This window comes from Lampris incognitus, chromosome 10, assembly GCF_029633865.1.
Source record: "Lampris incognitus isolate fLamInc1 chromosome 10, fLamInc1.hap2, whole genome shotgun sequence".
Classification (NCBI taxonomy): domain Eukaryota; kingdom Metazoa; phylum Chordata; class Actinopteri; order Lampriformes; family Lampridae; genus Lampris; species Lampris incognitus.
Window position 1 is genome coordinate 48,403,813 of NC_079220.1, and position 26,463 is coordinate 48,430,275.

The following is a 26,463-nucleotide window of genomic DNA, read 5'->3' on the forward strand; positions in this document are numbered from 1 at the left end:
CAAAGCGCGAGGGCGCGCTTCCGGGGAGGGTGACGACTGTAAACCACTAATAAGACACGTTAGCCCCTGGCTAACGGGTCTGACCCTTTAGCCGAGCGGTTAGTGATGTCGCCTTGTGGTGCAGTACACGCCGTATCGAATCCCGCACCGGGCAAGACAATAACCGGTTACAATGCAAAAAAATAAAACACGTGTCAAGCTTGTTTTAAAAAAAAGCGGAGTAGGGAAAAATAACTACAGCACACAGAAGCCCCGGAGAGCAGAAACACGGAAGTGAATAAAAGACGAATAAACAAGGATCCGTCGTGTTGCGCTCGTGTTTCGTGTTGTTTGGTAGCGCTGGTAGTTCTCCGCCACCTGGCCAGACGGGAGTCAGGTGGGGGCTTCCTGGCTTCCAGACGAGCCGTTAACCTTTTACTTAAAACGCTCCTTGCATGCAGAACAATTCATCTGGTACGCCTGGCCGATATCAAAAACCAGTATGCACCGCCTGGTGCGGCCTGTCCGGGGTGTCTCCCCCACCTGCCGCCCCAATGCCTGCTGGGATATCTCCAGCATCCCCGCGACCTCGAGAGCCGGATAAGCGGTTTGGATAATGGATGGACGGACGGATGGATGGATTATATATGTGTCCAATGGAAAACCTTCGCCTCTATTTCACGCTTGCTCCATGTTGTTGCTAGGTGAGAAATGAGGACAAAAACACTTGCTGGTGGACTCGAGTGGGTGTTTCAAATCACGTACTTGTGCGCGTGAATGTGCGTTTGGGCAGGGGGGCGGGGCTTGCCATTGAAAAGCCTCCGTGAATGTATATTTGGCCGGTTAAGAGCCAAGCAGACACAGGGAGGTTGCCACCAAGGTGCATGACACGCTGACGGTATAGGGGCAGTGGCGGATCTAGAGGTTTTTTCCTGGGGTGGCAAAGGGGTGGCATGAGGTTCAAGGAGGGGGGCAATGGACATTATTCTAAACGTATTATTATTCAAAACTCGGATTTCATCGAATGTATTTTGTTCTCTACTGTTTGAGATGAGTTTGGTGCGGGTCTCATTGACCTTCACCATGCGTGTGCATAAAATATACTTTAAAAACATATTATCTGATTTATAAATGGGGTGGCAAGACTGTGTCCCAGAGGTGGCAGCTGCCACCCCATAGGTCCGCGCCTGTATAGAGGCCCATTCTTGAGATAATACTTATTGAAACGACAGCCTACTGTGTTATTGTCCTTTTTTATCTGACCAAGTATTGCCTGCTGTCATGAAATTATCCCCTAATATCCTCCATATCCTCCATACCGCCTTAAGGGGCCTTGTTTTTCTGCAGCAAGAACCTCAACCAGCCTCGCTGTCGCTGCCGGTGGACTCTCTCACCAGTGGCTTTCTCTTAATGTGCCATCCGCTGCTGCCCAAGGACTCCTGTTATGAAGCCAGAGCACAGTGTGACCTCAGCCACATAATGACCTGGCTTTTACGGCAGCATGCACCACTCATTTCTTGGAAGGCCTTATGAAAAAAAAAAAGGGGGGAAAAAAGATTGTTATGGTCCTGGTAATTTGTTTCGAGACAAAAACGAGAACAGAGAGGCAGACAGAGGGGGGAGAGGGAAAAAGCATTTGAAACGGCGGAGATGGTTCAGCCCAGTGGAAGCGACAGTCGAGTCGGTCTCATTTGTGTAGCCCTAAATCACTGCTGTGCCCCTGGGAGCTTCACATCCGCTGCGGGGGAACAGGTGTGTAAAGCGGAGCGACCAAACAAGGTGAAGAAACGAGGTTTTCCTTCTCCACGGTGCAAACATAGCCATTCATCTAGGTTAAGTTTTTCGGCTGAGCAGCTTTTGAGGTCCTTGAGGCGGGGGTCCTTGACGGGGGGGGTGGGTTGTGCAGCAGATAGCGGCAAGCCAACGGCTTAAATGACCTCTGAAACTGACATAGTAGTAATTTTTGCAATGTTCACATTTGCTAAGCTGTAGCCCAGCTACACACACACACACACACACACACACACACACACACACACACACACACGCACACACACACGTGTGCACGCACGCATGCACGCGCGTTACCACCAACCCACTAAGTGATGTTTGTATTACACTATTACACACAGCATAACAGTGAGGAGGGTTTTTAGCTAGAATCCACACCCTTCCAGTCAACCCATGACAGAACCAATAGCTGAGTTTGTTTGTGTATGTACGTGTGTGTTTCCGTGCCACACACACACACACACACACTTCCGCAGGATAGAATTGCTTGAAAGAGATGGAAAAAGTGAGTAAAAAAGCTGCAGGTATACACAGAGACACACACAGAGACACACACACACATAAATGCAGATGAGGGTATGACCACATCTAGGCATAGATGCACGTGAATGCATAATTTGTCCCCTTCACACACATGCTCGCGCACAGGGAAAACACACATCACATAATATTTCCTCTCTCTCTCTCTCTCTCTCTCTCTCTCTCTCTCTCTCTCTCTCTCTCTCTCTCTCTCTCTCTCTCTCTCTCTCTCTTTCTCTCTGTGGGCTTTCTCGCTCCTCTGTTGTCCCGCTCCTTTCCTCTCTGCTCGCAGCTCTCTGTATCCCTACACTTCGCCCTCTTGCCACTCCCCTCCCACCTTGTCCCGACTGAAGTGCCTCCAATACTTTGCTCCCCCCCTCCCCCTCCCCCTTTTGAAGAGCTCCCCTCCAACCAAGCGGAACACATCTCGCCGTGATCGTTTAAATACTCTCAGGTGCGCGGCGGAAAGCGGAGCTTCATGGGTGGAAATTGGTTTGTAATTTGTGCAACGAAGACCCAGGGGGGAGGGGGGGGGCTCTCACAAAGTGAATGTGCGGGGCAGGGTGTTTTGGGTTTTTCCTCTCTAATAGCCGCACCCACCCCACCCGCTATGAGAGCCAATCCGACCCGGTAAAATATGCGTTAATTAACCACCCGAACCGACCCGACCCGCAGACCTCCACATTTAGCCTAGATTACAGCAAAGTGAGCGGTGCAGTGTTTCGTTTTTGGGCTGTTTGCCCAGCATGATAAGATGCAAGGCATGGCCTACTGTATCCTACCCGGCCTTATAAGGTGTGGGGCCAGACCACTGGAGAAACACGGATTGTTCCAAACGGCGTCCTTTATTCTGGAATAGCAGCAAACCAAGTAACCTGTCATATGAAATATATGAACTCTCTCTCTCTCTCTCTCTCTCTCTCTCTCTCTCTCTCTCTCTCTCTCTCTCTCTCTCTCTCTCTCTCTCTCTCTCTCTCTCTCTCTCTCTCTCACTCACTCACTCACTCACTCACTCACTCACTCACTCACTCACTCACACACACACACACACACACACACACAGGCCTCTTCTTTCGGACCAAAAAGAGATTTGGGCGATGTAAACAAAGGCTACGGATACCAGTGAGGGTGGAAACTCATAGGTGAAGCCTCAGCACTCTAAAACACATGCATTGCCTAAAAGCACGATCGCAAATTGATGATACAGCGTGCGTGCGTGTGTGAGAGAGGGAGAGGGGGGAGGGGGGTTAGTAATGCACAGCCTGCTGCACGCAATGCTTTTGCAAGTCATTTGTAATTTCCTCGAAACGCTGCTTCGTCACTTTTTGACCCGCCCGCCCGAACCCTTGATATTTTCTAGTAAGCTAACCCGAACACGCGGGACCCGCGGGGTCAACCCGCGCATGCCTGCGCCATCCCCCACCCACCCACACACGCACACACACCTTGTTTTTGTGGTACGCCTTTCATCCAGTTTTTCCAGTTTTATCTGGGCAGAGGAGTGACTCGGGTGCCGCTCTCTCTCTCTCTCTGCTCAGGAAGGAGTCTGGCACATCTCAGCCAGGCTGGTCTACACGTGTGTGCGCGCGCGCGTGCGTGCGTGCGGCAGACGGAGCTGTAGCGAAGCCTCGTCTTAACTGCCACGACTCCGGCTGCAGCAGCGTTTATCTTCTCTTGATGTTGAAGTCAGAGAAATGCCAGATGACGAAAAACAATAAAATGATCTTTTGCAGGGTGACGATAAGCGTTTCGCCAGCCAGGGAGCAGCCTGGCTTTTGTCCGAGAGGAACTTGACGAAGCAGCCCCGCGTCGGGATGCGTTCATTCTGGACAGCTGTTGATATATATTTTTTTGTTGATGTGTAACTTGGACTGCGCGTGTGGGTGACCGCTGTGTAAATGAAATCATATCGCAGTCTGGCTCTGCCCCCGTAAAGTAAGCGATGCCTGCTGTCTCTCTCTTCTTCTGTCAGTGCAGCGTCCTCCCGCCGTGCTGTTTGTTCACAAACGAACCGGCTTCATTTTTGGCAAAACCGCCCACAATGAACGGATCCTCTCACAGCGGTGACGGAGACCCGGCACCGCATGTAGACATGACATTGTAACACGCCCCACGTTGTATTGCATCCCCACAACAGCCCCGAAACCCACTTGACTCCCGCCGCAGCCAGGCCTGTTCATGCAAATGGTTTGGGAGGGAAATTAAAATGAAACACAGTCCACATCACACACAATAGACAGCCACCCCAGGAGCTTTTCATACACAATGACAGCTTTCTGTCCTTAAAACAATCTCTCATTGGCTGTCGCCTCCGCAACGTCTCTCATTCCATCTCTGTCTCTGTGTCCATCCCCATGCTCCCTCTCCTCCTCCCCCGTCCCCCCACCTTAATACATCCCAAACCAGGCCTAATCTAGTAAGGAAAGTGGAAGGCCATCCATCAGTACAGTCAGTATTTGTGGCAGGTTTGTTGGGGATGGGTTTTTCCCCCCCTGCCTACTAAATTCACTGTATGAGGTGGTGGATGTTGGACTGGCTTGATAAGCCTCCCTTCCAAAAAAAGTTTATTCAAGTGTACTGTTAGGATACTTATTTTAAACTAAAATAAGTGTATGCTTATAGTTTACTTTTTATACACTGATCAGAGATATACTAAATGAAATTATACTTAAGTACACTTGGCTTATACTGACAGAAAGGTCTAAGTATCTTTGGCATACTCTTTTAATGGAGATTTGCATACTATTGATAGAGTAGCCTGTTAATTTTTCACACATATTGGCATCTTTGAGGTAGTACTCCAGCATATTGTGGCGAATTTGGGGGGCAACCGTAGTAACCGCCGCAGCCGGGACGAGAACCCGTATTTCCCGCACCGCGGGCGACATCGCTAACCACTCGACTAAAGGGTCCGACCTTTTGAGCAACCAACGTGTCTATTATCCATGCACGTTACACTATATTTTACATATCCATTTGGATGACCATGACCTGGATGAATGAGAACATTCACAGACATATATTTTACATACTATTTTATACACTTACATGTTCAAGTTTATAGTAAAAGCTCAGCTTTGGGATACAATATCTGAAATTTTATTACACCGGTGGAACTGAACCGGTTGAACATAGTGTTATTAACTCACACAAACAGATAGAGATTTGGCTGATTTTATTGACAATTCTAGTGCGACTGTATTGTAACAAGACGTTTTGCCATCACTTCGCATGTTGCACAGAACTGCTGTCAAAGACAAATGGGATCGAGAGTAGCCTCTGGATGGGAGTGATCCTGAATGTCCCGCTTCTCCCGCTTTTCGACACAGGCACACAATTCTCGCGATACACTATTTCGTCAATTTACGCGCGTGCAAGCATCTCACAGACGTTAAGTGTCTTCGAACTCTGCCTTTAACAGGTTGGATAAAAAAAAAAAAACCAAAACTTTATCGTCAGTAAACATCTACCACAATGGCATTCGCCATTGTAACTGCCTCACATTACCAGTTAAGTTTTAGTGTGGCATCGTCCTTTAATTTTTGGTTCCTACCTTTAATGTCCATGAGGCGGAAATAATCTACTGCGTCAGCGTTCCTCACGCAATTGACTGATACACCTTTACAAAAGGCGCAAAGGAGCAACAAAAAATAGGCCCTTTTCACAATGACGTCAATTAACTTCCGCCTTTCCGCGAAGCAGGTTATCTTCACTTCCGTTTGCGCCTTAGACGACTCATGGATGTAGACACGACTTCTGAAAATGCAGGAATGCTCAGCCTGAAGTAATTTCGAAAGGTAACGTTAAGACTAGCTAATCATAGTCATATAATTATGAGTCTGTCTGTCTGTCTTTCTTTAAAGGAATTTTTTCTATCTATCTATCTATCTATCTATCTATCTATCTATCTATCTATCTATCTATCTATCTATCTATCTATCTATCTATCTATCTATCTTTCGTAATACTGCAGGTCTTCTGACACATAGCATGGCTGAAATGTTTTAGTTTTCGTCTCTGAATGGTCGACAGAAGGATATTTGTTCCAGTTGCTGTAGCACACTTTCATTTGTTCGTTTTTATATCCAACCTATTCTCAGCAAATGGCGGCAAAACCACATTTCGGCAGCATTGATTTTCTTTTCATCTATTTTAGGCAAAGTCCATCCTTCACTTCCGTATATCATGACTGGCCATACGACTGTTTGTAGTATCTTCATTTTCAGATTGGTTGAGATGGCGCGATCTTTCCAGAAGTTATTTAGTTGAATTCAAGATCTCGCTCTCGCTCTCTCTCTCTCGCTCTCTCTCTGACTCTCTCTCTCTCTCTCCCAAGATCTCGCTTTTTTTCCTGACTGATTTAAAGTGCCTTTAACGTAAGTTATTTAGCATAATCAAACAGGTACCGTTCGATGAAGAATTTGTAGCCTTTGTCGAGTTTGGACCGTTTGGTTAATGCAAATGTTTCGGCAATCAGTGGTACATCATCTAGCCGTATTTCAGGCAGGTTTGTGAGCGACCGTGTAAACGTCATAGTCCGTCCGGAAGTTAGCATACCCTGCAAGGAGTCAGAACGGAAGTTATCTGACGTCATCTGAAAAGGGCTTATAGCTTAAAGAACGAAAGATAAAGACTTATATATTAAGCATATGAACGTGTGTGCAGTGTGTAGAAGCCTAAAGGAAGGAGGACAGCTACAAACCAGAAGGAAGGAAGACGATTTTAGCCCCTGTAGTGACAAGCAGCCTACAAGGTATGTTTGAGTGAAGCGAATTTCTCCGGTTACTATGCAATGCTATGTATGTGCTAGCTAGCTAACATGCTACCTGTTGTATAGCTATAGGAAATTAAGAATTGTGAAAACAAGACACCTACATGCATTTCGTGTATTGTATTTGTATTTATTTTATTCTCTTCCAACCCAGTTCTCACGGGTTGATCTGTCCAAGAGTAAAGCCCCGTTTTTTAACCAAGACCTCGTGCCTCGTGTCTGTTAGTGAGGGAGCCATAGCCATATATTAATTACTTCAAGGACAAGACCGTGGAAGTTGGGAAAATTGATTGAATGAATACTGAAGACCAGCAATGTACAACTTCAAAAATTATAACACAGTTCCCCAGACTCGATGATGAAGATGGATGGATAAATGTAAAGTGGGACAAAGGCAGAAAAAAGAAAGACAGTCCACCCATTTTTCCTGCAGAAGTTTTAATGCTCAGTGGTAAGTAATTTAAGTTTGATAGCGATTGACTGCATATTACAGAGTAATACTTAGCCTACTAATGTTATGGAGTTTACAAGCCCCTAAAATTGACTTTTTTTTCTCGAAGTCATTATGCTAGCAAGATCACATTTACTATATAACCAGCTAACGTGGCATTTACTAATGTAGTCTAGTCACATAGTGCTTGGTGTTCCATGCTAGCTTAAGAGTTTCACTAAATTAACGTTGCCATTTTGATTTAATCAATTCCATACACAGTATGTCTTTTAGAGCTTCTCATGCTAAGATTTAGTTCTGATAGACTGACGGTTATCAGTTGTCAAGCTTGACAATGGATAACCGTCAGTCTATCAGAACTAAAATCTTAGCATGAGAAATCTACAGACTTAAATAGACAAAGTGTAGTTACTAACAAGCTGTCTGTTAGAGAGAGGTCTGAGATCATAGCCTGAGGACCCACCTGACATTTTAATTTGCTCAGTATGCACAAAACTTTTTTCACATAGACAACTACAGTGACCCTTGTGAGAAGAGGGAGGAATTCATAAAAGGTGTAGACATCTGGAACCAAACACTCAAGAGGAAGACCAAGCCAAACAGCAGGTGGACAAGGGATGTGGGAGAAGGTTGAAACAAAACAGGTAATAACAACAACGAAACAGGAAATAACATGGTTATCCTCAGTATGCTGAGGATTCTATGCCACCTCTCTAAGTAAATCTAGCAGGGGGAAAAAATGCAGAAACAACACATTACTTAATTAGAATCAATTTTACTGCACATCCCTGATATACTTTAAATTGTAATTTTGACAGCAAAAGAGCAAAAAGGCAGCCTCTAATCCAAAAGAGGCAGTAGACCAAATGATTGAAGGCCTGAAGAAAGAGTTGATGGCAAAGCAAGCATCTTTAGAGGTAAATAATTTGAATATTTACAGATTTTAGTTTGAGTCATTTTGAGTTTAAATAATAAATTGTTTGCGACTTTTGCTGCCACCAGGATGTAGACTATTTGGTGTAGTCATTTACTGACAAGGAGGAGTCGTCAGATGAGGATCTAATGTCCAGGGACTGGTGTAAGGTGCAGCAGCAAATAAAGGCACTTAAAAGAGAGAACAAGAAACTGAAAGAAGGCAATGTTAAAGAGGTAATTTTATGAATAAAAAAAAAATTAAACAAATACTTTGCCCCAGATAACATCACAAAAAATGCAGAGAAAATTAAAAACATAAAGGAACTTTACATCCAAAAGGAAAATTATATTTTTCCAATTCGTCCTGATTACCGTCTTATAATCATTTATATCTTCATTCTCTTAACATAGCTTCCAGTGGTAGTGACAGAGTTGAAAGAAGTGACTGAAAAAGTTCAAACCTTAACTCCTGCATCCACCTAGTCAACTCCCACAGCATCTGTAGGCTCCCCAGTTTCTGCTTGTGTTTCTCAAGCATCTGATGATATGACACAGCAGGTTGGCAAGACATTCAGATCAGAAACAGCTATACCTTTAGATAAAACCAAGTCAAGGGTGTTGCCACTGCAATGAGTCGACTCTTGAACAAACTGAGTGAACCCAAAAGAATCAACTAGTGCCAGAAAGGCTTTACTTAAGAGGATCAGCAGCCTTATTCAGATGAATATTGAAATCACCAAGAATTAGAATCTCATCAGACTGAGTAACAAGGCCTTAGACAAATTCTCCAAAAAATAATGAGTAACAGCCAGGAGGCCGATGTAGTATCACAATTTGGACTGAGCCGAGTCTATTCATGGCTGAGGGAGATGGACCAAGAACAAGAGCCTCAAAAGACTGGAATTTAGACTCAAGTGTAGAAGTCAGATTGAAAATAGATTTATATATTAAGGCAGCACCCCCACCTTGTTTATTTGCCCGAGCTACATGGGCATAAGTATAGTCAGGTAGGGAAGCCTCATTTAAGGGAAGGAAAACATTTGGTTTCAGCCATGTTTCACATAACCCAATCATATCGAAACTATGTTCAAGAATCAGATCATTTATTAGTAAGGCTTTGGTAGACGGTGATCTGATATTTATGAAACCAAATTTAAGCATCTTGTGGAAGTGATCAGTAGTAGGCAGAACTTTAGAGCTATCAATAGGTGAAAGATTAATTGGAATTAGACACCTTGTTGACAGTTTTGGCTACCAACGCTTTGGACGATATGTGGTCACATTCTTGATAACATTAGCTGTTTGGCTCTGGAGATTATTAGGTACTTTGTTGCACATTTCAACACTACCAGTGATAGGAATAATTACTAGATTATTGTGATTCACACATTTAGGAGAAGAGAGCTTGGGAGCAATACAGCAGGGTAGGAAGACAGTCTCAATGTTATAGACCAAGCTATCAGACTGATAATCTACACTATGAGAAATTCCATGACTAATCATATTAATTAAACTACTTGATTCCACATCCGCACTAGATTTAAACCTAGCAGGCTCTCTAATCACCTGCAACCTGCTGAATGATAAGTCCCTAGTGTCAAACTATAAGTAGACAGCTATCTATATTGCTAGACAAAAGAGCGGCGCCGTCCCCAGTAGGGTGAATGCCGTCCGCTTTTAGCAGGTAGGGGTGGCCCCAGAAAGAAGGCCAGTTATCAACAAAGCCGAATCCCTGCTCATTACAGTAACGAACCAACCAGCGGTTCATTGAGGTGAACCTACTGTACATCTCATCATTACCCCTAACAGGTAAGGGACCAGAGACAATTAATCGATGCCGACACATCTTTCTGGCAAACTCAAGCATTCTGACTAGGCTGGCTTTTGTGATCTCTGATTGCTTCATTCTAGCATTATTGGTGCCGGCATGAATAACAATGTTGCTGAAAGTAGTGGTGCTGTGTGCCTGGGTTTCCTGACTCTCCCTCCGTGATGCCAGCACCCTAAGACTATCCTCTATGTTAGAGACTCTGGCCTCGGGTAAACAGTGAACCAAAGCTGGCGAAGCTAACCTAACACTGCGGGTAATGGAGTCTCTTATCACTAGCGTGCGTTGCTTTACTCTTTCGACAGGAGCGGGAGAAGCACGCTGGCCGGTAGAACTACCAACAGGGCTGGTGAGTGGTGAAAACCGGTTTGCAGTCAGTAGAGGTGACTGCAGACCAGGCCACACGACCGGTGGCTTGCTCTTGCGAGCCTTCCCACGCCGGTAAACAGAGACAAATGCCGCCGCATCTACCGACGAAGCTGAGCTAGTGCTAATAGTAGCAGGTCTGCTGTCAGGCCCGGGGCTAAGGCTATCTGGAGTGCCCGTCACATCTAACGTAATCCTTGCTGAAAGCAGCTGCTCTAACTCACGGACACGTCTCTCTAGTAGAGACAACCTATCTGTAACTACAGAACAGTCACCACAAACCATCGTTGTAATGAGGCTACTTTGACTGCGAATGTAATAAAGCTAACTGCTAAGCTAGGCTAAGCTCAAAGCTAGTAACAAACTAGGAACGAGAAGCTGCCTACTAAACACAAGATTCGTATAAGAAAGAAAACTAGAGAATCTAGCTATAAGTGAACTAAGCACAGAAAATAGCTAAATCAGAACAAAATTAAGAGGTTAGGGCAGAATAAAGAGAAGAAATAGAAAGAAAATAAAAGTTGATCTCACGAAGCCGCCGCTCATGAAGGCAGAGGCTGCAACTGGCAGTGATCAGTCAACTCGGTAGAAGTGGACGACCCACGGCTCACCTGTGCTGCCTCATTTGTGTGGCACAGTAGCATTTTGCATCCCATTACTAATTTCATCGGGAGATATGGTAATGCCATACTGCACAGTTGATGAATAGATAGATTTACCGAGGAATGTGTATCATTATTTTATCATTACTTTGTTATATAAAAACAATGTATGACCATTTGCAAACTAAATGATCATTCCATTGTTTTGTAGGTGTGTCTTGTGCCAGGCTCTGATGTCAAAGTCCCTAGATGACAGCTTAACTCTGCAGACTTCAATTCCATCAGCCTACCACGGTGACCTTGCAGTACTTGTCTATGGCAGGGAAACCCTGTCACATTCAAGTTTGACAAGGAGACAATCAGGGGCACACAAACACATGAAATCAAAGCCACAACTCAATAGCACAAAACTTGATGCTATAACTGGTGAGTGCTTTGGGAAATTTCATTCTTAAATAAACTTACATAAAACTTACATAAAATAAAGATAAAACCCATTATTCATTTACAACTTTTCCTACAAAATGACAGCAGTGTTCCATGTTGGCAATTTTGCTGATTGCATTAGTGTTCAGATGACAATCAGGCTTAAGTTGAATTTCACGCCTCTACATGCTGCTTTAACTGTGTTATTGTGTTACTGCTGTGTGTGGTAAATTTTGTGTGATAGAAAAAAAAAACATTGAAGTAATGCTTTGTTTTGTTTTTGTATGTGTTTAACTCACAGGCCATGCTCTGTCAAAGTTCCCTGACATCAGCATGCAAGATGTGAGATGTATCATAAGAAAAAAATGCAACAACGAACGCTATATCAAGCAGGCCTCGAAGAAGACCATTTGAAAGGGAATTTTTTTGAATGATTTTGTTGAGCTTTTTTTAGTTCGATTTTGTGGTTCCATTACCTCAGGATGGCCATTTAGCAGGGCAGAAAATGTAAAGACGTATAGCATGTTTGTGGGCAGCCAAGGACTGTTCTTTGAGAGACTGCATGACAAATTCAAATGTCACCCTTCCTTGAAGACTCTGTGTTTGGGTTTAAACTGGAATGCTGACTTCAGTTGTTGTTTTTGGCATCCAATACAGTATTTGGTTGAACATTTTGATGTCTTGTGAATTTTTATATGTGTAGTCCACTGGTAGTGTTTATCTAAGTAGTTAACTATAAGTATGATGTTAAGTTCATGTAACGAAAACTTACAAGTATACTTGCAGAATAAAAACTATTAAACTTATAGTTTACTGAGGATATACTTAAAAGTGTGCTTTCATAAACTAAAAAGAGGGATGGAAGTATATATCTAGTAAACTAATAGTATACTTAAAAGTTCACTTCTAGTATAGTTCACAGTATAGTTGCAGTACAAAATAAAACTAGTTGAGCACTTAAAGTTTACTACTTTTACACCCAAAGAATACTCAAAGAATACTTTGATAAACTAAAAAGTGGGCTAGAAGTATATAACTAGTATCTTTAAGTTTACTTACAGTATAGTTCTCAGTATAGTTGCAGTACAAAATAAAACTTGGATGTGAACTATTTTTGTACTTAAAGTTTACTACTCCTACACTTACAGTATACTTATATAGTATACTTAAAAGTTTACTATAATAAACTGAAAAATGGGCCAATTTAGTCCAAAGAAGTATTAAAATAGTATACTTACAAGTATACCACTAGTACATTGCTATTAATATACTTAATACATAAAGTAAACTTGGTAATTATACTTCAACTGCACTTATGTTTACTAACAAAATGAACTTTAAGTATACTTTTTTTGTAAGGGCTTTCAGCCCTCATGTCCTCTGGATGTCAGTTACATAGTTGATAAAATAAAAAAATGATCTGATGAGGCGTCCGGGTGGCGTGGCGGTCTATTCCGTTGCCTACCAGCACGGGGATCGCCGGTTCGAATCCCTGTGTTACCTCCGGCGTGGTTTGGCGTCCCTACAGACACAATTGGCCATGTCTGCGGGAGGGAAGCTGGATGTGGGTTTGTGTCCTGGTCGCTGCACTAGCGCCTCCTCTGGTCAGTCGGGGCGCCTGTTCAGGGGGGAGGAGGAACTGAGGGGAATAACGTGATCCTCCCACGCACTACGTCCCCTTGGCAAAATTCCTCACTGTCAGGTGAAAAGAAGCAGCTGTTGACTCCACATGTATCGGAGGAGGCATGTGGTAGTCTGCAGCCCTCCCCAGCTCGGCAGAGGGGGTGGAGCAGCGACCGGGAGGGCTCGGGAGAGGGTGGTAATTGGCCAAGTACAATTGGGGTGAAAAAAAGGGGGGGCATCCATTATTCGAACCACTTATCCTGCTCTCAGGGTCGCGGGGATGCTGGAGCCTTTCCCAGCAGTCATTGGGCGGCAGGCGGGTAGACATCCTGGACAGGCCGCCAGGCCATGGGGGGGGGAGAAACAAAAGATCTGATGAATAAATTCTGAGGGATGCAGTACGTCCGACATGCTGGAGCTGGTATTAACAAGAGATATTTAGTGCCACCGACAGCGTGAGTGATGAGAGAATTAGAGCACGCTGGGAGAAGGTGACATCATCGGCTTGAAAGGGGATTTTAAAAAAAAGAAGTGCATAGAGCTCATAATTGTTTTCTCAACTTGTACGCTGCAAAAATGCCACATCCAAATTGAGACAATATTTAGCATATTCAAGTAACACAATCCCCAAAACATGGAAAGTAATGTGCCAGAGCAGTAAGATATCAAAGATTTCTTGAAACAAGCCGAATCTTGGGCGGCAGGGTGGCGCAGTGGTTAGTGCAGTCGCCTCACGGCAAGAAGGTCCTGAGTTCGAACTCCGGGGTTGCCCAACCTTGGGGGTCGTCCTCTGTGTGGAGTTTGCATGTTCTCCCCGTGTCTGCGTGGGTTTCCTCCCACAGTCCAAAGACATGTAGGTCAGGTGAATCGGCTGTACGAAATTGTCCCTAGGCGAATGTGTGTGTCGGCCCTGTGATGGACTTGCGGCCTGTCTAGGGTGTCTCCCCACCTGCTGCGACTGCTGGGCTCCAGCATCCCGTGACCCCAAATGAGACAAGCGGCTTGGATAATGGATGGACGGAAGTCGAATCTTCTTTAAATCATCTCACTCAGTTCTTGATGTGCAAATGAGTCCTGAAACAAGATAATTTATTTGATAGTGTCAGACGTGAAACTGCTGAGGACAGTGGGGAGCTGCTCCACACGGGGATGTCCATCGCTGTTGTGGATGCCTTCTTTTCTGGATGTGGGTTCCTGGATGCCTTGCCATTCCAGGGAGGCTGGTAGGAATAAACTCAAGGAAACTTACTAAGGAGGATCCAATTTGCACTTCTTTTTTTGTGTATTATTCGGGGGCCCTGGCGGCCTGTCCAGGGTGTCTCCCTGCCTGCCACCCAATGACTGCTGGGATAGGCTCCAGCATCCCCGCGACCCTAAGAGAGGATAAGCGGTTTGGATAATGATGGTCTTGTTCAGATACACCTTTTTTTTGCAGTGTAATACTTTGCAGCCATACTCATTGTGCAACCACCCATTTGTGGAGGGGTATGCAACATCACCCCCCCCCCCATCGTCAAATTTTAGTATTGTCAGAACAGCATGTCAGAGTCATATCTGTACAAGAGGCAAAAACTGTTTGTTTGCTTGAACAGATCAATTTAATAACCTTTTTTACCCCCCCCCCCGCTTTTTTTCTCCCCAACTGTATCTGGCCAATTACCCCACTCTTCCGAGCTGCCCCTGGTCTCTGCTGCACCCCCTCTGCCGATCCGGGGAGGGCTGCAGACTACCACATGCCTCCTCCGATACATGTGGGGTCGCCAGCCGCTTCTTTTCACCTGACAGTGAAGAGTTTCACCAGGGGGACGTAGTGCGTGGGAGGATCGCACTATTCCCCCTCCCCCGCCAGTCCCGCCAGTCCCCCCTCTCCCCGAACAGGCGCCCGACCGACCAGAGGAGGCGCTAGTGCAGAGACCAGGACACATACCCACATCTGGCTTCCCACCTGCAGACACGACCAATTGTGTCTGTAGGGACGCCCAACCAAGCCGGAGGTAACACGGGATTTTGAACCGCCGATCCCCGTGTTGGTAGGCAACGGAATAGACCACTACATTTCGTTCAGAATACGGCACTTAAATTTGTTGTACTTGACCATTTCCAGAAGAGTCTCCTTCTTTATCTCCAGCCTCTCCAACGGCTGTTTCTCCTTAATAACCTTCTGGCACAAGTTCTCCAGACATGGAAAGCCATTGCTTGATACGCCCTTGTTGTTGAGGAACATGTCATAGTAAAAGCCATTCTCGATGGGGTGGCCATAGCACAGGCAGCCCCCGTTACACGTTCATGGCTTCACCCATAATCTGGGCACTGGAGTGCCAGTACACGGCTAGAGTCCCCTCATCATCAAACTTAAGCAGCTGTAGATTGCAGTCAGTTTCCAGAGGTCTGTCCAGGACCCACACAGAGTTGTTCACTTTAGCAATCACTGTGTTGTCAGCAAGGCCTTGGCTGATTCCACAGGCCACATGGTATGGCGTGGTCTTCCAGGATTCAGCCTCCACCACCTTTCCATCAGGCAGGATCACCTTGATGGCCTGGCTGTCCTTCTCTGCCCTCTCAGCCATCAGGGCATCATGCTCAGCCTTCAGCTTCATGTACAGAGCAAGGCGCTCCTCAATGTACTGAGGTTGTGGGGATAGCGCTGCCCTGCCCCCATTGTCTCCAGCGGCACTTTTAGTCTTCTTCTTCCCTCCATCTTTACAGCCTCCGGCTTCCTCCTTTTTGCCTTTGTTCCCTTGTATTTTGCTCATTTTCTCTACGACACCCTCTTCAGCCATGCCAAGTCAAACATGTCACGTCAATACATAAACAAACACACACACACACACACACTGGCCTATTTTGGACTAGTACAACTATAAGCAGCAGACTTCGTATTTGAAGCAGCATGGTTCAATCTGATTACCTTTGATGCATATAATGGATGACAGCGTCCCATCTAGTCTGTTTCTGCACTCTGTTTTGTTCAGGCCAATTGTTGAAAAGACTCGTTCTGCATCTGCATTAGAGTGAAGTAGGCAGAGAACAAGCTGTGCCATCAAAAAAGAAAACGAATGCCATTGTTTAGCATTGCATTCATTCTTCTCTCTGACGTGCACTTAAAGCTAGAGTGGGGGACTTTTACATATAAACGAATGTCCGTGACATTCAAACTTTTGCCAAAAAATTTCACACAATGATGATTAAGCCCATCACCGCCAGGTAAATCTCGCTGTATTTCGCAGTATTCCGGAGTTTCAAATCTGGTGTCTGTGGCGACATTCCCGCCCTGCATTTCTGTGCTGGCGCACCAGAGTTGATGTGTAATGATGCGTTTTACAGCAAATAGCAATGATTGCTTTGCCAGAGCTGAACTTCCTTGTGACGAAAGCGTTCACATGCCTCTGATTGGCTTCAGGGGTTTCTGCCAGAAGGTTTCCGGGCTCGGAAGCTATGGCAGAAAAACCTAAAGAAGTGTCCAAGAAAAGTTTCTGATGCTCCAGCGAAAAAAACCTCGGCATTCAGAGGAAGTATTGAAGTAAGTAAGTAAGTAGATAAATAAATACGTGATCGGCGGCGACGACAAACATGAATAACCGTTTGTGTCGCTATGTTGGAGAGCGTCGAAAGAAGAGAAGTAATTACTCTCGCTACCAGAAGGGGGAGACAAAACCTCTGCATGACAGGTTTAACGTTAGACAGCTAATGTAAGCTAGCCAGCTGTTTACATAGCTTAAGCTAGTTTAAACTTGTTCTGTAACTTACAGAGCATCTATTCAAAAAAATATCACAAACACCCTCAGTTCGTTAATTAATTAATTCATGATTGATAGCTGTCCTAGTCAACTATCTTGGCTTTGTTCATGCCAGGTTAGTTGGAGTGTGGCTGCCTTGCTTGAACACCTTCTGGGATTCCGGTGTTCTGTCTATGTGCCACCTATCGAGATGTGCTACTTAGCGGTTTGGAGCATGGTGTCGGGTAAGACTCTGCTATTGATTCGCGCTATGGTAGCATTTTTCGACAAGGCATTATTTGTCAGAACACCAGCTGGGAACTTGAGTAGCTGTCTGATCAACACGGAGATAAGCATCGCGCACCAATCAGAGTAATTTAGATGCAACTCTGTGGAAACACCCATATAAAACACCTGTTTTTTTAATACTCAGCTATCCTCTAGAGTCAGTCATTCTCTGTTTAACCATTATTATAAAACAGCTAGAATCAAGCAATCTGATTGGTTGTTAGCTGTGATATAATAACCGTACAACGGCGATGACGTTTCTTCAGTATCACTCCACTAGTACGTTGCATAGAAACCGCCTTGCACTATGTGCAGGCAGCCAGGGAGGCCTATTTTTTGTAAGAACAATGCTTTAAGAATATTTTTTAATAAAAAAGGCCTTTCATAATGCGGTGGCACGGTGGTGCAGTGGTTAGTGCAGTCACCTCACAGCAAGAAGGTCCCAGGTTTGAACCCTGGGGTAGTCCAACCTTGGTGGGTCATCCCGGGTCGTCCTCTGTGTGCAGTTTGCATGGTCTCCCTGTGTCTATGTGGGTTTCCTCCGGGGTCTCCGGTTTCCTCCCACAGTCCAAAGACATATAGGTCAGGTGAACTGGCCGTACGAAATTGTCCCTAGGTATGAGTGAGTGAGTGAGTGAGTGAGTGAGTGAGTGAGTGAGTGAGTGAGTGAGTGAGTGAGTGAGTGAGTGGTGGGGGGGCGGTGATGGCCTGGTGGCCTGTCCAGGGTGTCTCCCCGCCTGCCGCCCAATGACTACTGGAATAGGCTCCAGCATCCCCCGCGACCCTGAGAGCAGGATAAGCAGTTAGATAATGGATGGATGGTCTGTCATATTGCCATTCTTGGTAACTCTTTTATAAAAGTGGCAGCTCACTCCAGGCCACGATACATTGTGATTATATCACAGCTAAGGGGCGTTTGTTCAGTCTGATGGCTGTCATGAGCTATTGCTTAACTATACCAGAAAGACTTTGACCATAATCCATTTGCCTGTTCATCTCTGTTGCTGTCATGGTGTTTTGGCGTGAGATTTTTTTTGGGGGGGAGAGGGGGCAGCATGAGAACGTAAGGCTGAAGTTGAAAGCATGTGTCACCAGAAGTGAGAGAGTTGACAACCTGAATGATCTTTCAGCAGAGGCAACTGTCAGTGGCATCGTCAGAAACACTCTTAAGACCTACTGTCAAATTTTGGAAGACTAAGTCCAGATTTTTTGCAGGAGGTGATTTAACTTGTCAGTGGCCTTTTGGTGCCCTTTAAGTATATGGCTTGCAAGGTAGATTTCTTGTATGATCCTGCAGTCTTTCACCCACATGGACAATTTTTCTCTCATTCCTTTACACCCTTTCTCCTTTTCCCTCTTTTCCTGTTCTGCACCCCTGACAGTTTCTTTTGAGCTTTTTCCATCTCGACTCCCTCTCTCTGTCATGACAAGTTGACAACTTAGGATGCCACAAAGTTTTGTGCTCTAGAATATTTTATGACAACATTTTAACTCTCATCGTTGATAGTCATTGGACCGCAGCCGCAATGAATAAATGGCCTGTCTTGTCCATGCAGTTGGTCTAGACCTGTCTGTAACTTCAAAAATATGTCTATAATACAGCATGTACCTATTTTAAGTGAAAAAACAATTGACAACAAAGACACATTTTTGCATCTTGTATAAGTATATTTTTCACCGTCGTTTTGACGCCCCCCTTCGCATAGTGCCCCTATCCCAGATAGTAAAATTGCTGTGACACCAATACTTTCATCTGGCCCACATACCGTGTGGAATGATGGCACTTGAGCGGTCCGCTCCTGTTTGCCAGATCTGGGCCATAATCAAGCCATAGCAATGCCGCATGCCCCACATATTTGCCAAAGGTGGCCCATATTTGTTTTGTGATATTTGGGCCATATTCACCATTTACCACACGGGCCACTTCAGGGTCACGTCCAGATTACATGTTGCCGAGAGCACCGCATCTTTGCCAAAAAAGCCCCACATTTGATTTGGCTTATTTGGGCCATATTCATTATTATACATGTGGGCCACTTCAGGCTCACATCCATTTTGTCAGGGGCAGAGGAAGGCCATCAGTGGCGCATCATTGCCTGAAGTGGCCCACATCCGCATGCTATTTAGGATGTGCAACATATGTTGCATACCCCCTTTTTGCGCCACTGGGTAAACATTTAGCGTACATTTTTCAAATATCCTGTTTATAACGGGCAGTAATTTACTGTTTGTTTGTTTTGGGGGGGGGGGTTTGTGCCTAATTGGCTGCAGCCGCAGCAAAAATTATTGCCCCAGAGCGGGGCTGTCTGATAAGACTGACATGTCAGACTTGACAAATGAAACGCTGGTCTGCGTCCCCTAACTGTTAATTAGAAAAAAAAACTAACTGCTCTCAACAACCTAATTAATATTGGCAAAGAGAAGAGGCTGCCGCTTGGGTTCAGTCTTCAAAGACAGAGCAAATCAGAGGTGGTGGGTGGACAGCAAACGGGCTGTGAGGGAGCCGTGCTCGCGTCCAGGCGGCAGATGTGCCTCCTGAAAAGAAGATATTGTTAAACGTGATATCTAAGCTGTTTGGCTGTTCCCTCGGCAAGAAGGCCATGTACAGTACAGAGAGGACATTACCTGAAGGCAAAATCGGAGTTACTTCAAGTGGCCTCACTCACAGTCAGAGTTGATTAAATTAGATTTTCCCTTTTCCTTCCTGTGGGCAGTGTCCCTGGCCACCCTCTGGCTAGATGCAGAATATTGTGTTAAGACCCAGACATCAAGGACCCCCTTGTCCTTTTCAGTGACGAAGGATCATTCGGGGACGGTACCTATCAAAGACACTATGAGGTGTCGCGCTTGCTCGTTCCTTCTTTCAAAGGGCTCTGAACACTTCCATGTGTGTGGTTTTTCGTTTTTTTCCAGGCGTTAAGGGGATATGTGATTGGCCTGAGGCAGGATTACAGGCAAGTCACTTAGTTTAGTCAGTTAATGGTGTACCCATCCAGGACCATGTCAGATTTCAAGTCAGATTTATACTCCCAAATCACAATTTAGTCCCAAAGGCTTCTACAATCACAATTACATTCTGTGCAATGTATGATAACCCCTGTCCTTAGACCTTCGACCCAGTGAGGAAAAACTTCACAGAAAATAAGCTTGTCAGGGAAAGAAAACCGGGAGAAACCACAGGGAGAGCAACAGAGGCTGTATCCCTCTTATAGACAGAGGTTACACGAGCTAATAGATTTACAGTAAACACTCTAAATAATAAAATGATCCATGCATCATAGCAAAATAATGGAGATTATATACGATTAATACATAAGCACGTCTCACTGATCATATAAGTTGTAGGAAAACACTGAGTTATTTATATATATATACATATATAATCCAGTGAGTCAAGTAAATTCTTTATGAGACAGTACAAGCCTGTTTCATGCCATAAGCAATCATGCTGATGATTGCTTATGGCATGAAACAGGCTTGTACTGTCTCATAAAGAATCTATTTGACTCACTGGATTATTTTGCTCCTTATTTGTTGAGCACTTTCCCTACTGTTGAGTGTTTCTTTTAACAAAGTTATATATATATATATATATATATATTTGTGTGTGTGTGTGTGTAATATATATATATATATATATATATATATATATATATATATATATATATATATATATATATATATATATCCATCATCCATCCATTATCCAAACCACTTATCCTGCTCTCAGTGTCGTGGGGATGCTGGAGCCTATCCCAGCAGTCATCGGGCAGCAGGTGGGGGGACACCCTGGACAGGCCATCACAGGGCCCCCCCCACACACACACACACACACACACATTCACACCTGGAGACAATTTAGTACGGCTGATTCACCTGACCTACATGTCTTTGGACTTTGGGAGGAAACTGGAGCACCCGGAGGAAACCCACGCAGACATGGGGAGAACATGCAAACTCCACACAGAGGATGACCTGGGACGACCCCCAATATATATACACTACCGTTCAAAAGTTTGGGATCACATTGAAATGTCCATATTTTTGAAGGAAAAGCACTGTACTGTTCAATGAAGATAACTTTAAACTAGTCTTAACTTTAAAGAAATACACTCTATACATTGCTAATGTGGTAAATGACTATTCTAGCTGCAAATGTCTGGTTTTTGGTGCAATATCTACATAGGTGTATAGAGGCCCATTTCAAGCAACTATCACTCCAGTGTTCTAATGGTACAATGTGTTTGCTCATTGGCTCAGAAGGCTAATTGATGATTAGAAAACCCTTGTGCAATCATGTTCACACATCTGAAAACAGTTTAGCTCGTTACAGAAGCTACAAAACTGACCTTCCTTTGAGCAGATTGAGTTTCTGGAGCATCACATTTGTGGGGTCAATTAAACACTCAAAATGGCCAGAAAAAGAGAACTTTCATCTGAAACTCGACAGTCTATTCTTGTTCTTAGAAATGAAGGCTATTCCATGCGAGAAATTGCTAAGAAATTGAAGATTTCCTACACCGGTGTGTACTACTCCCTTCAGAGGACAGCACAAACAGGCTCTAACCAGAGTAGAAAAAGAAGTGGGAGGCCGCATTGCACAACTGAGCAAGAAGATAAGTACATTAGAGTCTCTAGTTTGAGAAACAGACGCCTCACAGGTCCCCAACTGGCATCTTCATTAAATAGTACCCGCAAAACACCAGTGTCAACATCTACAGTGAAGAGGCGGCTGCGGGATTCTGGGCTTCAGGGCAGAGTGGCAAAGAAAAAGCCATATCTGAGACTGACCAATAAAAGAAAAAGATTAAGATGGGCAAAAGAACACAGACATTGGACAGAGGAAGACTGGAAAAAAGTGTTGTGGACGGATGAATCCAAGTTTGAGGTGTTTGGATCACAAAGAAGAACGTTTGTGAGACGCAGAACAAATGAAAAGATGCTGGAAGAATGCCTGACGCCATCTGTTAAGCATGGTGGAGGTAATGTGATGGTCTGGGGTTGCTTTGGTGCTGGTAAGGTGGGAGATTTGTACAGGGTAAAAGGGATTCTGAATAAGGAAGGCTTTCACTCCATTTTGCAACGCCATGCCATACCCAGTGGGCAGCGCTTGATTGGAGCCAATTTCATCCTACAACAGGACAATGACCCTAAACACACCTCCAAATTGTGCAAGAACTATTTAGAGCAGAAGCAGGCAGCTGGTATTCTATCGGTAATGGAGTGGCCAGCGCAGTCACCAGATCTGAACCCCATTGAGCTGTTGTGGGAGCAGCTTGACCGTATGGTACGCAAGAAGTGCCCATCCAACCAATCCAACTTGTGGGAGCTGCTTCTGGAAGCGTGGGGTGCAATTTCTCCAGATTACCTCAACAAATTAACAGCTAGAATGCCAAAGGTCTGCAATGCTGTAATTGCTGCAAATGGAGGATTCTTTGACGAAAGCAAAGTTTGATGTAAAAAAAATCTTATTTCAAATACAAATCATTATTTCTAACCTTGTCAATGTCTTGACTCTATTTTCTATTCATTTCACAACATATGGTGGTGAATAAGTGTGACTTTTCATGGAAAACACAAAATTGTTTGGGTGATCCCAAACTTTTGAACGGTAGTGTATATATATATATATATATATATATATATATATATATATATATATATATATATATATATAGTGCGTGTGCATGTGTTTGTGCACCTCCTGTCCTTCCAGAGGAGGAGAGATAGTCAAGCGTTCTGTAAAGGCGCTGCAGGCAGATACTCCAGAATCAGCTTGTATTTATTCTCATAGCAGTCTTATCTCAGTTTATTTTACAACCACTAGGCTTACAATGTGGCAGATGCCGGATTCCCAAAGCGCCCCCTTTATTTGGTGAGGCAAACCCTCAGGACTAAGGGGCTTTCTTGCTGGATGCTACAATGCAGCCTCGAGGCTTGCTAGCGTTTGTGTGAGGCGTTACGGGGTTAGGCGGTGGCAGATGCCACTAAATCATCCCACTGGCGTCACTGCGGAGGCTGGGAGGTGCTGTGGTCTGCCCGTTGAGGGGCAATCGCAAAGATAGTCATCCACTAATCACCGGTCCCCTACCCCCAAACTGTGTTAGCCTAATACACCTCAGGAATCATCTTCAGCTCCCAGCAGCCCTGAAGACTCCGGGGAGATGATCCTCTTCATATTTAATTCCTTTTGAGCTGCAAATATAATCTCTGGAGCCATAAGTACATGAGGACGGCTGAAGTAGATTTAGGTTTCGTGTTGAGTCAATCAAATGTTAAATGTCTACGCACGTCTGAGGCACAAATCTGCCACAATATGAGGAGACAAAGAGATAGGCGGGATGTCGCAGGTTGATTTTAATAGACCTGGGGAGGGAGGGGTTTAAGTCTTTTTCTTTTTTTTTTTTGCTTGACTATGCTGACTGGAGGCGTGAAAGGGGAGTCTTCACCGAATAAATAGACCATTGTGCTCTGGGATGAATTCAGCATCATACATACCACTCTGCAGCAATCGCATCCCCTGAGGTTTCTTACTCAGGTAAACATGAAAAGACTCAATGCATGGGTCAGTAGATCTCTCTAAACAAGAGGCAGAGACTGATCCATTGAGCCACGGATGAGGAGAGGCCAGGGTGGGGGGTGGGCGGTAGGGGTAGGGTTAGGGGTGGGGGTAGGGGTGTGGGTGGGCAGTAGGGGTGGGCAGTAGGGTAGGGGATGGGATGGGGGTGGGCAGTAGGGGTAGGGTTGGGATGGGGGTAGGGGTGTGGGTGAGGAGTAGGGTTGGGGTGGGTGGTAGAGGTAGAGGTAGGATTTGGGGTGGGGATAGGGGTAGTGGTGGTAGGGGTGGGGGTGGGCTTGGTAGGGGTAGTGATAGGGGTGGGGCTGTGGGCAAAGCAAGACAAAACGGATGGCGGCTCCACAGGTGATGGATGGTATATTTAATCCTCTGCAGCACCGCGCTTAGCCAGGAAATGGCTCTAATAAAAAGGCTATGGAGCACGCTTACTTACTGTCAATACGGGCTACATGGCCCCGGTAAATGATGGCTTTCATTTAGTCTGTTGTGCGGCGCAGCAGAGGGGTAGAGCGGGTAAGTGTTACACTGCAATGAGTCACTTGGTAGGCTGGCTGATTTTTTTATTTTTCCCCCCCTTTTACAGCTGCTCCCTTTACAGAGAAATAGTAAAACCAGAGGCAGAAGCACTGGCAGGAAAAAAGAAAAGTCATCATTAATGCATTTTTAAATAAAGGAGCTGTGTGTCTTACTGGAGAGTTGGCATCAGCCTGTCAGAAGTCTTATACGGGTGCTTTTGTTAAAACTCTTTTTCTTTTTCTGAGAATGTGTCTGTTTGAGCTCAGTACACTCTTACCACTCTTGACTGGGCCACAGGAATTATTTTGTCAGTTAAGAAGTGTTGCCTCTATTTTATCCCCCCTGTCATTCTTCTTCTTCTTGGTCTGCCATCTTGAGGCTCTCCAGTGTGTGATGGTTGTGTATCTGGGTCAGGGACGACTTGCCCCCGCCTGGCCTCGGAACAAGCTGAGCACACGTAGTCTCCCTGAAGCTGTCAGGCAGGGACGTGCCATTTCAGAGCCTCCAGTCCAATTTCACCAGCCTTCATTTGTACTCTGTTTCCCATTGTTGTGTGTCTTTGTCTGTTTTTTTGTTTTTTTTCCTTCTTCTTCCTCTTCGTCCTCTGCCAGTTTTAACCGAGAGCCCCCTAGTCGAGTAGGAAAATGGGGTCCCCATACACCCCAATGATATATTTTTCTTACTCACATTTATGTAATTCTCATGATATCTAGTAAACGGATTTTTATGTTCCCATTGCGAAATATTGTCCCAAGGGGCCCGTTTGGCAGCCATCTTGGTAGCCATGTTGGATTTCTGATGATAATTGATCAGAAAATTATTATTGCTTCTACTAGTCAGGTAGGAAGATGGGGTCCCCCTGCAAGATTTGAGTGTAAATTATACTGTTTTTCTCACACTTTTTCGAGTTTTAATGTATCCAGCTTGTTCTTATCGTGAGAATAACCCCCCCAATCGATTCCTCATGCCCGAATTAGTCAGCAAAATTGGGTTATATGTCTCTGTATGTCTGGTTCCAAAGTTATGTTGATCATAAATTTTCGTTGGAAATCCAAGATGGCTGCCAAGATGGCCGCCAAACGGACCCTTTGGGACAAGATTTCACAATGGGAACATCAAAATTTGTTTATTAGACACTTTGAGGATTACAAAAATGTAAGTTAGAAAAATATATCATCGGGGTGCATGGGGACCCCCTCTTCCTACCAGACTACCTCCTCTCCCTGAGAAAATCCCTTCTAACGTCCCTTCTAAATGTTGAGTGGCGGGCCTCCCCCTAGGTTACTGTTATTGGCATATTTCTTTGGGACGTGTTTTTCTTTGTTTGTTCTGTGCTTATATGAGAGTGCTTTTTTTCACTTTGGTCCCTTTTAATTTGTTCGTATTTGATCTTCTGCAGCAACATTACTGCTGCACTTCCTTCTCAGCCACTCAACATCTATAAAGCTGCTATGAGGAGTTTTTCACAAAACATTTGTCAGTCTTTTTTTTTTTATGCCTCTATTTCACAGACAATCAAATGAGGCCATCAGCGAGAAGATGAGATAATAGTGCTACATGATGATTTCAAAATGCTTGTCTCCGGGTCGGATTCCCTGCAAAATCGGATGAAACAATTTAGGCACACTGACGACATAGATAGCCGCAATTAGAGATCCATTATCTCATCGCTGTGCATCTTACACACACCTGTTTTCCAAGAAACCCACTACATCGCTCACTTTTATGTACTACACCTTATGTCTGGCTAGAGGGAATGGAGATGATCTTTGCGAGGATGAAGTTGAAACAACCGCATTTTGCCCAAAGGGACGCACAAAGTCAACAAAAATCCCAAAGCCATTGGAGCAGCTTTAAAGATCGCGTGAAACAAACGCGGGGCAGTTGTTTCGCCTTCTTGCAGCTCAGCATGGTGTTGGGTTGCTCCGGTGGCCGGACTGCACTTTGACTGGGCCTAATTTTCAGTAGTTTTTGTGATTTTTACCCCTCCCCTTTTTTTCCCCCTCCCCAGTTGTATCTGGCCAATTACTCCACTCTTCCGAGCCATCCCTGTCGCTGCTCCATCCCCTCTGCCGACCCGGGCCGCAGACTACCA

General features: G+C 44.8%; 1 protein-coding gene across 1 annotated transcript in view; it reads left to right on the plus strand.

Moving 5' to 3' along the window:
- LOC130119839 (potassium channel subfamily T member 2) overlaps positions 1–26,463 on the plus strand; it is a 99,088-nt gene that overhangs the window by 1,112 nt on the left and 71,513 nt on the right. The gene's annotated exons all lie outside the window — the stretch shown is intronic.